Raw genomic sequence first — 12,026 nt, 5'->3', positions numbered from 1 at the left:
CCTATCGAGGGATCAGAGCGAGGGGTAGGGAACCCCTGTAGATCCCTGCAGGAGGTCGTTGCCTCCGGGAAACCATGAAGGATACGCAGAGAAAGCCAAATCCCAGACAAGAAGAAGCTTGCATTGTGTTTCAAGGACACCAGTGACCCTCCCGGATGAACAGCAGAGTTGGGGAGGCGAGGCCAACCCTGTGGTATCAACCTTGACTCGTTAATCAAAGCCGCAGATAACAGAAAGGAATGCACACAACTGGTGAGTTAACAAAAGACATGAAAGGTTTATGTCAAGGCAACATTAAAGCCGGTTGTACTTGAAGAAATACATGTGTTCTTGCTCTTGATTGATTAAAGCCTAAATGGTACACAGAAGTAATTGTATCAAACATGACAAAACAATGTTTATATGAATGAAATATAAACTGCTTACTTTTCGACGATAGGAAGCCCCCCTTGTGTTTCTAACATTGAAGCTGCAACAGTGTATCTCTGAATTTAAGGGTGTGTGTATGCTGATGGGACATGAAAGAAAGCAAACCTGTAGTGAACTTTAAAGTCAGCGGTGACTGTGAAGCCAGTGATACAGAGTAGCAGAGTGGTCTGGCAAAATGTTTGATGTTTTAAACTGACAAAGTCAACAATCTCTGAAATTCCCGATGTCCAGGATTAACCCTGACGAAAGGGGAAGTTAAAAGGGGATTGCTTTAAGAGAAAGATTTCTTTGAGCTTTTCTGATTGTGTTAGACCAAGAGGCACTGGGGCAAATACCATAAGGGAGAGCTGAAGTGAAATTCGATAGTGGTCCTGCAGATGTCTATTGAAAATACACTGCACATTCATAAGTCTTTGACATCAGTGAACGGTCCAAGCCTGACAGATGGAGACCTACTTGAATTTTTGTTGAACCATGAAATAACTTTTGGTGAACTTAAGTGACTTTAACATGGAACGTCAAGCAGGCCGCCACCCACGTTTACAACTGCCTTTTTCTGATAACATGAGCCAGAGTGTGTTATCCTGTATACGGGGCCGCCTAACTCTGTGCTGTCCAACATGAGGAGAAGAGCTAACACAGGCATCTTGATCCTTTATGTTAAAACACTGACTTTCGTTTACATACATATTCCCCATTACACACTTTTGGTATAGGAGATAGGGCAGGCATTCGTTTTTATTTTTAGTATAGGCCATTTCAATTTGACATAGACTGACTAGGACTATGTTTTCTTTATTATTTGATGGTAGAGACTACTCCCATCATAGCTATAGGGAAAAGTAGGAGTTTTTCCAAACCCCAAGAATTTAATAAAGGTTTTGAAACTTGTAGCTCTTGTGTCAGTGTCAAACGTGTGATACCATGCCTCCCATACACAACCAATCAAAAGGCCTCCCAAGCACTTTCATATACAATGTTGTATTTATTAGCCTGCTGCCATATTCTCTGCTATATTTAGTATGTGATGTACGTAGAATATAGCTCAGGGTGTGTCCTACAGACAAGGGCAGTCAATGAGATATTAACCGTATATAATTCTATAAGTAGATATGTTCCCCTAATCCAGTTCCTCCCAGCGGTAGGTTTTATGAAATGCCACATAGGATGACATCATAAATGACGTATGTGAAAGTATGTAAACTTTATACAAGCACAATTATGTGTGAACATTGAGCATCTACTTTGATAGCTGTCGTATCGCCCCTGCTTGCTTTCATTGGGATTAAAGTAGAATTTTTCCATCTTCCTTTGGTGTGTCTGGTTATTTGGTCTGAGATGATTACTGATAATTCCATCTAGCATATAGAAGACGCTTCAAGGTGCTTGCTAGAGCACACTCCCACTGCAACATATCCAGCTATGGGGTGCGGTTGTGACAAATTGGTGGGGGTGGATGGAGATGGCTGGCAACCATTGAGTCATGGGGGTCAGCGGACTACAAAGTTGTGTGCCTGTGAACCAAAATACGTTAAGATCGCCCTGCCTTAAAAAGATCACACGCACCCTAGCAGATAGCAAAGGATTGACCAGGGGAGTAATAAATTAGAGCCCTGTCTGCACCAGCTCTTTGAAGTTTGCTTTATTCCTATATATACAGTAAAATAACTTTCAAATAGAGCCTCAGAACAGGAGTGACAATCGTGTTGTTATGCATATTGATGCATTGTACCAAAATGCTTGTACTTGTGAAATAATGACTACAAGCAGGTGACTATATCACGCCCTATTCTTTGGGTTAAGCCTATAAAAAATGCAGCCATTCGTGGGGTATTTTGCAGAGCAAAGTCACTTGTGAATAGTTAACCATGTTCCGACTTTTAGGTTAACTTCATGTTGCATTCTCTGAAATATAGCTGTGCTTTTATAATATGTATATGGATGCTACATGCCATGCTATACAATGCCATAACTTACAGAATATGGTTTAGAGAGCTAGATTTTGTCATATTTTTGAGAAGCAGGAATGCGCGTGACGCAAAGATGTTAGGTCAGAAAAGCGGGTTCTTGTTTTTTGTGCTTCTCTACCTGTACTATACTTATGATTTTTCCCGTTCAACAGTTCATTTACGTGCATTTTACTGTTTTATGCCAGAAGAGAAAACATGAATATGTTGGAACTTTGGCAGGGCAAAATCTGTATTTTAACTTTACACAGTATAATAAATTAATACTGTTTTCCTGTGTAATATTAACCTGCATTATTTATAATTATAGTAGGTTATTAATAACCTTCTTTATATGCAGAGGTTTCTAAGCGCAGACCCAACCTGTATTGCTCTGCGTCGTCTTGCTTCAAAGGCGAGCGTGTTACCCCTGAACTATCCTCCCGAGCATTTATAATGTTATGAATGCAGTTTTACTCATTATGATGCAGTGGACCTTACTCCTTTGCCTATGACATTTCTTTCTGGTGAGTGGGAATGTTTGAGCCATTTGTACTACAATTTGAGCAATGGCCCCTAAACACCACTTAAAACAACGTAAAAGTGCTTAACGAGGAACTGAATTACAAAGTAAATCACCCCTCCTTTCTATTAACCACCTATACCTTTTTATAACAACATGCAATAAGCTACAAACCCCTTCCAATGACTATGCGCATGTTCACTTATCACAGTTTTTTAAATGTTTGTCTTGAAAGTACAGTTGTAAAACTCAGGAGATTATTTTTTTGAGCTCATATTATTTTGGGTTCTAGGACAGTGAAACTGGGCATATTGAATAGCATAGAATAGTTACATATTTTTCATGGTCCTGATGAGCATACAAAACAAACAATAAAATGAGTGATCTCCTATAGATTCATGGGTCTATTTACCTGGCCATTATTATTATTATTATTATTATTATTATTATTATTATTATTATTATTATTATTATTATTATTATTATTATTATTATGTGCAGGCCCCCATGGAAGAAATTCTGGCAACACCACTAGATATATTTTTCCATCCAAATGTATAGCACTCACTGCTTTGAAACAGGCATCACATGTGGTCGACCCCTGTAAGATGTGTGCTCAGTACATTTGCCAGTTTTTCAATCAAACAAAGATTTACATGCACTTTCAAGAAACTACTACTATAAAATTTGAATGATTCAACCTTCAGAGAAAATATAAACACAAAATAGTCTTGCACATCAGCAACATTAATATCAGAGAGTATTGTGGTCCAACCATACTGCTATCTGCTCGAACATGTTTGCATTGATGCATCATTAATGTGCATCAGTTTATACGCTTAATATGCTAGCCATTGATATAGAAAAAGACGCCGGTTCATTTGATTGAATCTACAAACATTATTTTGTAAATTATTCACGTGTGTCATAGAGAAGGATTTGAAAATGAAATGAGCATGTAATCCAGATCACAACTCATTGAAAAATGTAACAAGACAATACACTGCAACTGAACATTTAGCAAAGACCACACCATATATTAATTAAAATCAGCTACTTAGTTGGCTGACAATGGCATACTTTGTAGGACCTTCTTTTTGTGCAATATTTGTGATCAACAGTTCTTCACACTGTCTTAATCATGTTTAAGTCAGAGGGTCTCCATTGCCATCACCATTAGAACCAGATCATCGATGAATTTATTTGTAAATTGGCTTGGCTACCCACACTTTCTTTTGTTTGGTGATTGCCAATCTGTAATGCAGTTCTCCATGACCTTTCTTTCCCACTGCACGACCTCCAGTTATTGCCTGTGGCCTACCCTTGTTTTCATTGTCTGCTAACACCGCTAAATGTGCCCTTGCATCCATGCCATCAATGCTGAAATGTAAACCTGTGGACAGTATTTGAGACTCATGTTGTGAAACACTTCTAAATCCCATGTGTGGAAACATTCTGTGAGACCCTTCAGATCTCTGGTGAGCCTTTGTCGCACACAATCTCTACTCCCTTACTCACAGTTGGATGTGCACAGGCATTATTATAGTGTGTCCTAGCTTCCCATGAATGATTTTAGCAGAATGGTGCAAAGGTGATTGCCATTTTGCGACCAGTACGCCTGCAGGTTATTTACAGTTTCTAGAACTCCACCAGAGCTGATTATTTATTGACTGCAACCATTTCATTTACAGTTCCTCATAATCTTTTTTTTCCTGCAGCATTGATTTTCTTAGCCACTAACCTTGACACATGCCAAACGTGAATTGATGCCTGATCTGTGGGAACCTCTGTCGAATGACTCTATGCTCACATGTCGGTTGGTCCCTATAAGTTTGATCTTTAAACATCTTGATCGAAGAAGTTTAAAGACTTTAACAAGCCAATGGTTCTTGATCACAACATAGGAAGAGCATTTTACTACATTGACCATGACAGAGCTTAACATCTTTCTAGTGCATACGTCCTGAAAATGATACATGTAATGCTCTGTACTAATTCCTGGACTGTCAAACTGCCCATCACCTGCCAATGAAAGCCTTTTTACTGCGAGAGCATTGTCAAGTGCTGCCTGGTCTTGCTGCCAAGTATCATAAATAGCAGTGAAGATGATTTTTCTCTGGTATCTGAAGAAGTGTTCTTTGACATGGAATATATAGTCCATAATAATTCCAAAAAGTAGAGACTTTGGAAAATGTCGAGCCTCTGAACAAAAGTGCACATGAACGTACCACATTACCAGCTGCAACATTTCCAAGTTGTGGTTGAGCAGGCCAAGAAAGGCTGTAGTGTTCATCCTCAAAGGTACCTTTAATTGTCAAGTTGGTTCCAATGATATTTTCCTTAAAATCAGTCATGACTTGTCACACCAGTAGCATGAGTTAGTGTGGTGCATTTCAGCATCTTTAAAATATCTAGCTAGCAGACCTAAAAAAATAATATATATATATAGGTTCCCCCTGAATCCCTTTGTTTGGCAATTCACATTATTCACCCTTAAAGCTTTTAATAATATCTTTCACACTAGACATAGTGGAGTTTAGGTCCAGTTCTTTATTATCAATGATGTCCTGAAGATCATCTATATTTTCCAAAAGGGATCATTCTGGTGCATGTGACATAATATCTTATATTGTGAACATGCTCTCGGTAACATGCAAATTAGACTTTTAACATGCAGATTGCGAAAGATATTCATCAGGTCCAAATTGGGTCACCTTTTCTGCTGATGGTAGCTGAGGAGCATGCATTGAGTAGTAGCAATGTTCCTTCATCGCTTTTGAAGGCTCCATGCAGGAATTTAAATCGAATTCAAGCCACTGCACATAGTCATCCTTTATAAGTATATTCCCTTATGGTTTGGATTGCTTCAAAATCAGCTCTTGCAAATCACTGTTGTTTGATTACCTGTCTGGCTTGTTTGTTGTGTTGTCTGCATTTTCCTGTTCTTCTTTTTCATAAGCCTCTGCTTGAAAACCATGAATTACAAAGGACATTTAATTTACAATGTTAAAAGTAGTAATATCACTTTGAAAATCAAGCTAAACAAGTAAGTCAACATTGCAAGCATGTCAAATCGAGCACGATTCTGGTAGGAAAGTATTTAAAAATGTTCCAGTATTGTTTCTTTGGTACTCACCCTGGCTTAATTTGGTGCAATGGGTCAGAACAACCAAACCTCCACCCACTCAGCTACAACACTAAAAATGTAGTATGCAGCTTGCTATGTTTTATATCTGCATCCACACAGCACAGAACAGTGTCAAATGATCCAAAATTATAAGATTAAGATGCCTTATTTCTTCGATCACAATATCTAAAACTATTAAAAAATCACAATAAAGACAGTTTGGCTTAAACACATAGATAACATTCTCTCAAATGCACCAAGCAACCCTCAGTGGCATATCTGCACTCCTGGGGATGTGTCGGATGGTCCTGCAAAAACACTGGCCCTGGCCTGTCCTTCTGAGGAGAACAAATGAAATGAGCTATGTGGCAAAGGCACACTTATGACACATAACATTGGAATGGGGCATTACTTTCTACTAATCCTGAGACACTACCAAGACGAATATTAATCACAGACAAGCTCTGATTTGTAACCCCAGAGATGGGCCTCCCTTATGCACAAAGCAACCTTGAGTGGCATACTTGCGCTCCTCGAGATACATCGGATGGTCCTGCGAAAACAATGGCCACCACAGTCTGCTCCTGAGGAGAACAAATTAAATCTGCTTTATTGCAAAGGCACGTTTATGACACATGGAAATGGGGATTTGTAACGGTTTATTGAGAGGCCACCCTCAACACAGGGAGTTTGTTCCCTCCCCACTCAAGGTGTCACGTATCAAACGGTTTAGTGGATTATTTTATCGAGCCCTATCTCCAATTCATCTAATACCCCTTGGATCCCTCCCCCTGGGCTACCAATGAGCCAAGAACCAGGCCGATGTACAGGAAATATATTTATTTGAATTGGATATTACGAAACTCGCACTGAAATGTCAAACACCACTTTATCGGTGACAAAATAAATAATACCACACAAGTGAGATGAAAAGAACACAAATCACAATTCTTTACTTTCTACAAATTTCACTTCAAGAAATAATTAGCACTGGTCAGTGAACACAATTTACAAAAGTCGTGCTGTGCGAGCAGTTTAGTTTTGTAAGTTTGGGCAAATGCATATAGCTATTATTATTTCACCCACACTTCCACTTGGAAATAAACACAGGATGATTTAGAAGTTTGTTTTTCAGACTCCTCCCTCCCTACTTCAGTCAGGGTTGGGGAAGTCTGACAGAAAAATTAGGATGTTTGAAGAATTTTGGATTTCAGACCCCCCTCCACTGAAAGGCCTGTGTTCGGAAAGGTTGGACAAAAACATCAGGCTGATTTAAGATCAAAGACAACCCTCTTCCTGAAAGAAGTTGGGGTCAACAGGACAAAAAGGACTACACAATTAAATAATATGCTATAGATTTTCAGCATACACTGGGAAGTGAGCTTTGTTAATTTTGAATTTTAACAAAAATCATTATTTAAATTAATATTTTTAATTAAATAGGCTAAGGGTCTACAACGTTTTGCCCCCACCTACTATAATGGGAAAGTATTTAAGGCTAGCAGATTCCTCCACCTTTTAGTTACAAAGGGGCTCAAGTCTACTTACATTGAAAACCTCTGTTTAAAGTTCAGGACAGCCAGCTGCATGTCAGGACCCTCTGGAAAAATAGGGCAGGGGTCTGATCATTCTACTCTCAAGGATGGCCTCATGCTCTCTATCATAGGACCCAGTCAGCTTTTAGACCTTTCCAGAAATAGACAGCTCCACCCAGATCCACTCTCAGCAATCTTCTCTGGTCTTTCCCTTGCAGCTGGCAGATGGTAAGTTTCAGCAGCTCTCCCCGATGGTACATTTCAGCAGCTTTGTCCCTTTCTCACAGTGCATTCCCCGTTATATAGCAGCAATGACACCATCAAGTTTACAGTCTTGGGGGAGTACCCTGCAAGAGTTCTAGCAAATAGGATTGGTCAGTCACCCTTCTCGCTACTCCCAACTCCAGCCCATCTCTCTATGGATTGATTTAAGAGTCTGAAGCAGACACATGACAGCTCGATTTAGAATCCCTGTTTGTTATCAGGTCCAATTTCTGGCAAAAACTAGTTATGTAGCAAAACTGTAGCAAAACTTCATAATGTCATAATATTACTAGCAACTGCCATAATATCATAATATATATTCAGTAATATATATATATATATATATGTATATATATATATATATATATGTATATATATATATATATATATTCAGTAAAAACACTTTGTTAAAAGGACGTTATGCTTCCGAGTAAAACCGAAAAACCCCTGAAATTCGGCAGTTATGGTAACCTAAGCAACCATAACTCGCGCCACCACGGTGCACTGCTAAGACTAACACCCAGGACATCAAAGATGACATCACAAATGTTTTTTTTTTCTCACAGAAATGTCTAGTACTCTGGAGTGGCTAGAGGAGCATTTCCCACGTGAGGGAATCTCTGAAGATAGTGAACCTAATGGTAGACACTTTACTATATAAACCAATTAATAAATATTATTTTATATACATTTAACATATACATTTTTTTTGTACAGACCATGCAAACATTGAAAATAGTATTCAAAAAGAAATATTGGATAAGACTCTCCAGCACATGGAAGAAAAAATGGACCTACTCATGGGAAATTTCAACAATTTAAAAAAACTTTGTGGAGGATCACTTGAAACAAAAAACTAGATACCATTGTTCCACATGTACCTGTCCCCCCTCACCATATCCCAGTCAATTATCCCCAAACCCTCTCCATGAACCAAAACGTTTTGATGAGACTTCCATCCCTTCTTCACCTCATATGAATCCTATTGAAACCCCCAATTCTCCTGTGTTTGTCTCAGTTTCTGCTTCACCTTCTCTGTCATAAATTTAACATCCATATATAATAAAGTAAAATTATTATTTTATGTCCTAATTCATTTCTTTTTTTTTTTTTTTAAAAGCAGTTCAGATGTCCGCGGACAGCGCGGATGTCCGGAATGTCCGTGATGAAACGAAAATGGAGGTGTCCTAACAACACTATACCTGTCCGTACTGTTCGCTAGCAAGTTGAAACTGTTCTAAGAACACACAAGATGTCTGGGATATCCGCAATTAACCAAAATGGAGATGTTCTAAGAACATTATGCCTGTCTGTAATGTTTGCAAACAAGTCCAATTGTTCTTAGAACACATTCGGTGTCTGAGATGTCCGTAATCAAAGTAACACACGCGGTGTCCTGAAAAGTTCGTAAATAAACAAAATGGGGGTGTCCTGAGGACGCTAGACCTGTCTGTGCTGTTCGTAGGCAGATTGAAACTATTCTAAGAACATATCAAATGTTCCGGAATGTTCATAAATAAGCAAAATGGGGGTGTCCTGAAGACCGTATTGTTCGCAGGCGAGTTGAAACTGTTCTAAGAACAAAGGCAATATCCTGAAATGTTCGTAAATAAACAAAATGGGGGTGTCCTGAAGACGCTGTCCGTATTGTTCGCAGGCGAGTTGAAACTGTTCTAAGAACACAAGCAATATCCTGAAATGTTTGTAAATACTCAAAATGGGGGTGTCCTGAGGACGCTGTCCGTATTGTTTGCAAGCGAGTTGAAACTATTCTAAGAACACACGCGGTGTCCTGACATGTTCGTAAATAAACAAAATGGGGGTGTTCCGAGGACGCTATGCCTGTCCGTATTGTTCGCAAGCGGATTGAAACTGTTCTAAGAACAAACGCGTGTTCGTAACTGTTCTTTTCGCTTATGTCGCACTTTTAATTAGTTTCAGGACCCGAACAGTGTCCGTAGAACACCAACGCACATGCGCAAAACAGTTCCCATGCATTTGGTGTCCTGCGGACACCGGTTCCCTTCGCGGACATGTTCGCGAAGCTATCATGTGACCGTGCCCACGCTGAGCGTGTGTTCTGACTGCGGACACTGTTCTTGTCCCCGAACAATTTAAAACTACCTTTTCAGGCAATCCACAATATTTTTCAATAATAAATCACCATAGCACAAGTCCCAGACAGTAATCCTTAGTTTCTACATACGTTTTGGGACTTTTTGAGCCTTTTTTTGGTGTTCGATCTGTCCGCGGACAGCGCGTGTTTCTGCGAACCACGCACAAGCACCCCTATAAAAGGCCACACCCTAGAGCTCATTCTCATTGTGTTTCTGGCTATCTTCCAGAACACAGTGCATTTTGCTGCCAACTTTCCAGATTTTCATCTGAAACCTGATTGCATCCATGGCTGCAGTACTGCCACCTGGTGCTACATCTGCCTCAGCACCACCCCCACCCCCTCCACCACCACCACCTCCCCAAGGGCCTGAAGAGGGGAACAGGAGTGAGGATGCAGAGGAGGATGAAGAGGATGACGAGAATGAGGTAGTGGAAGTCCCTACTACCAGCACTCGCCGTGAGTCTTGGGTGTGGCGGTTATTTACCATTCATGGTAACATACCTAAGGCGCGTGCGAACCAAGTCACTTGCAACCAGTGCAAAATGGTACTGAGTCGCGGGAGGCCTGGTTCGTACAGCTTTGGTATGACTACTATGAAGCGACACCTAAGGTCGTTCCACGTGGGGGCCGTTCGCAAGGTTGTACCTTGCGAGGAGCGTAGTAGGTTGACTTCCTCTACTACATCCTCTGTTTCCGATCATGTCACCACAAGGAACACTCCTGTGGGACAGCGTATTCCTCGAGCTGCCTCACAGGCCATTCACAATGCTGATGACCCTTACCTTTCGAGGGTCACAGTTGTGTGTATGTACTATGTCACAGTACTCTGCAGGGGGGAGAGGCTTCGAAGTGCTTTTGAGACTCTGGTCTCAGAGCATGAGAAGACCTGCTCATTACCTAAGTAAGGCCCACTCTACATCTTGCTCTCTCCACCCCCTCCCTTTCTTATCACCGTGGTTGGTGTCCCCCGCTTACCCTCCTTTTCCCTGCTCTCCTAGTGTGTCATGTGTAAAAAACCAAAACAAAATAAATAAAAAAGGCTCTTTTCAGAGCCACCTTTCACAGTTTAAAGATAGAAGTGAAAATAAATGAAGCAGGGCCTTGTGTATTTTTTAGAAGTCCGCGGACAGTCCGCGAACATCTAAAATTTTGGGGTGCTGCCCTATCATAATCATTGCAGTTTTGTCTGGGAGGAAGTGGTGGCTCTGAAAAGAGCCTTTTGGTGGTGTTTGGTTTGTGTTTGAAAAATTTGAAATGCTTAACACCTACTACAAAATGGATGCTGTAATTCCAAAAAAGGTTGCAATGCATTTTGTACATTTCTCAGAAATAAGTAAGATGGACTCCATCTCTGAGAAAAATGTATGTGCCACGAAACATAATATTTTCATTGTGAAAAGAGGACATGCCAACATCTCTTAGAAAAGCACAAACAACCTTATTGACATTGCGCCTTGCTTTCTCCATTTGTGGACCAAATGAAGAAGAACGCAGCCACATTTGTCTCTGCGCAATCCGTGGAAAAATTACTTGAGAATTTGGAAACATGTCCATGACCTTCCCAAGTCCTTCTTTCATTGCAAATTGCAAAGAAATTCCAGACACATGTCCTAAACTGTTCCCTCCACAATGAATTACAATTATGTCTGGATGATGCTCTGTCTCCAAAGTAGCACAGAGAGGTATCTAGTCCAACCACTTCATTCCACGTACTGCATGCCAGTGCACTTCCACATGTGTGAATCCAAGATCTACAGCTACTCCACAGCTTTCTGCATGTACCTTCAACCAATGTATCCACAAGTCTCCCAACATCCAAACAATCTGTTTTCTGAAACAGACAGCCATAGCTATCTGTTCTTCTCTCAGGAAAAAGAATATATGAAAAACTCTCTCCTGGCACAACACACCCACTAAACTTTACTGACCAATCCCTTGCTCTGCTCATCATTCTCATTTGCATGCCTCCCCACCCCAAAATCCCCGGATGTAACACGCGATGTCCGCAGACTACTGCCATGTCCGCGGACATATCGTAATATGGACAGTACTTCTACCATTTCCATTTCACTTTCTGTGCCAT

The 12,026-nt window shown here is 40.4% G+C and overlaps 1 protein-coding gene across 6 annotated transcripts in view; it reads left to right on the top strand.

Annotated features, from left to right (window-relative positions):
* Positions 1-12,026, top strand: part of OSBP2 (oxysterol binding protein 2) — a 2,072,116-nt gene that overhangs the window by 1,668,741 nt on the left and 391,349 nt on the right. The window lies entirely within an intron of this gene.

This window comes from Ambystoma mexicanum, chromosome 10 (assembly GCF_040938575.1).
Source record: "Ambystoma mexicanum isolate Mex_15411 chromosome 10, UKY_AmexF1_1, whole genome shotgun sequence".
Taxonomy (NCBI): Eukaryota; Metazoa; Chordata; class Amphibia; order Caudata; family Ambystomatidae; genus Ambystoma; species Ambystoma mexicanum.
This window is presented reverse-complemented; position numbering and strand designations above follow the sequence as displayed.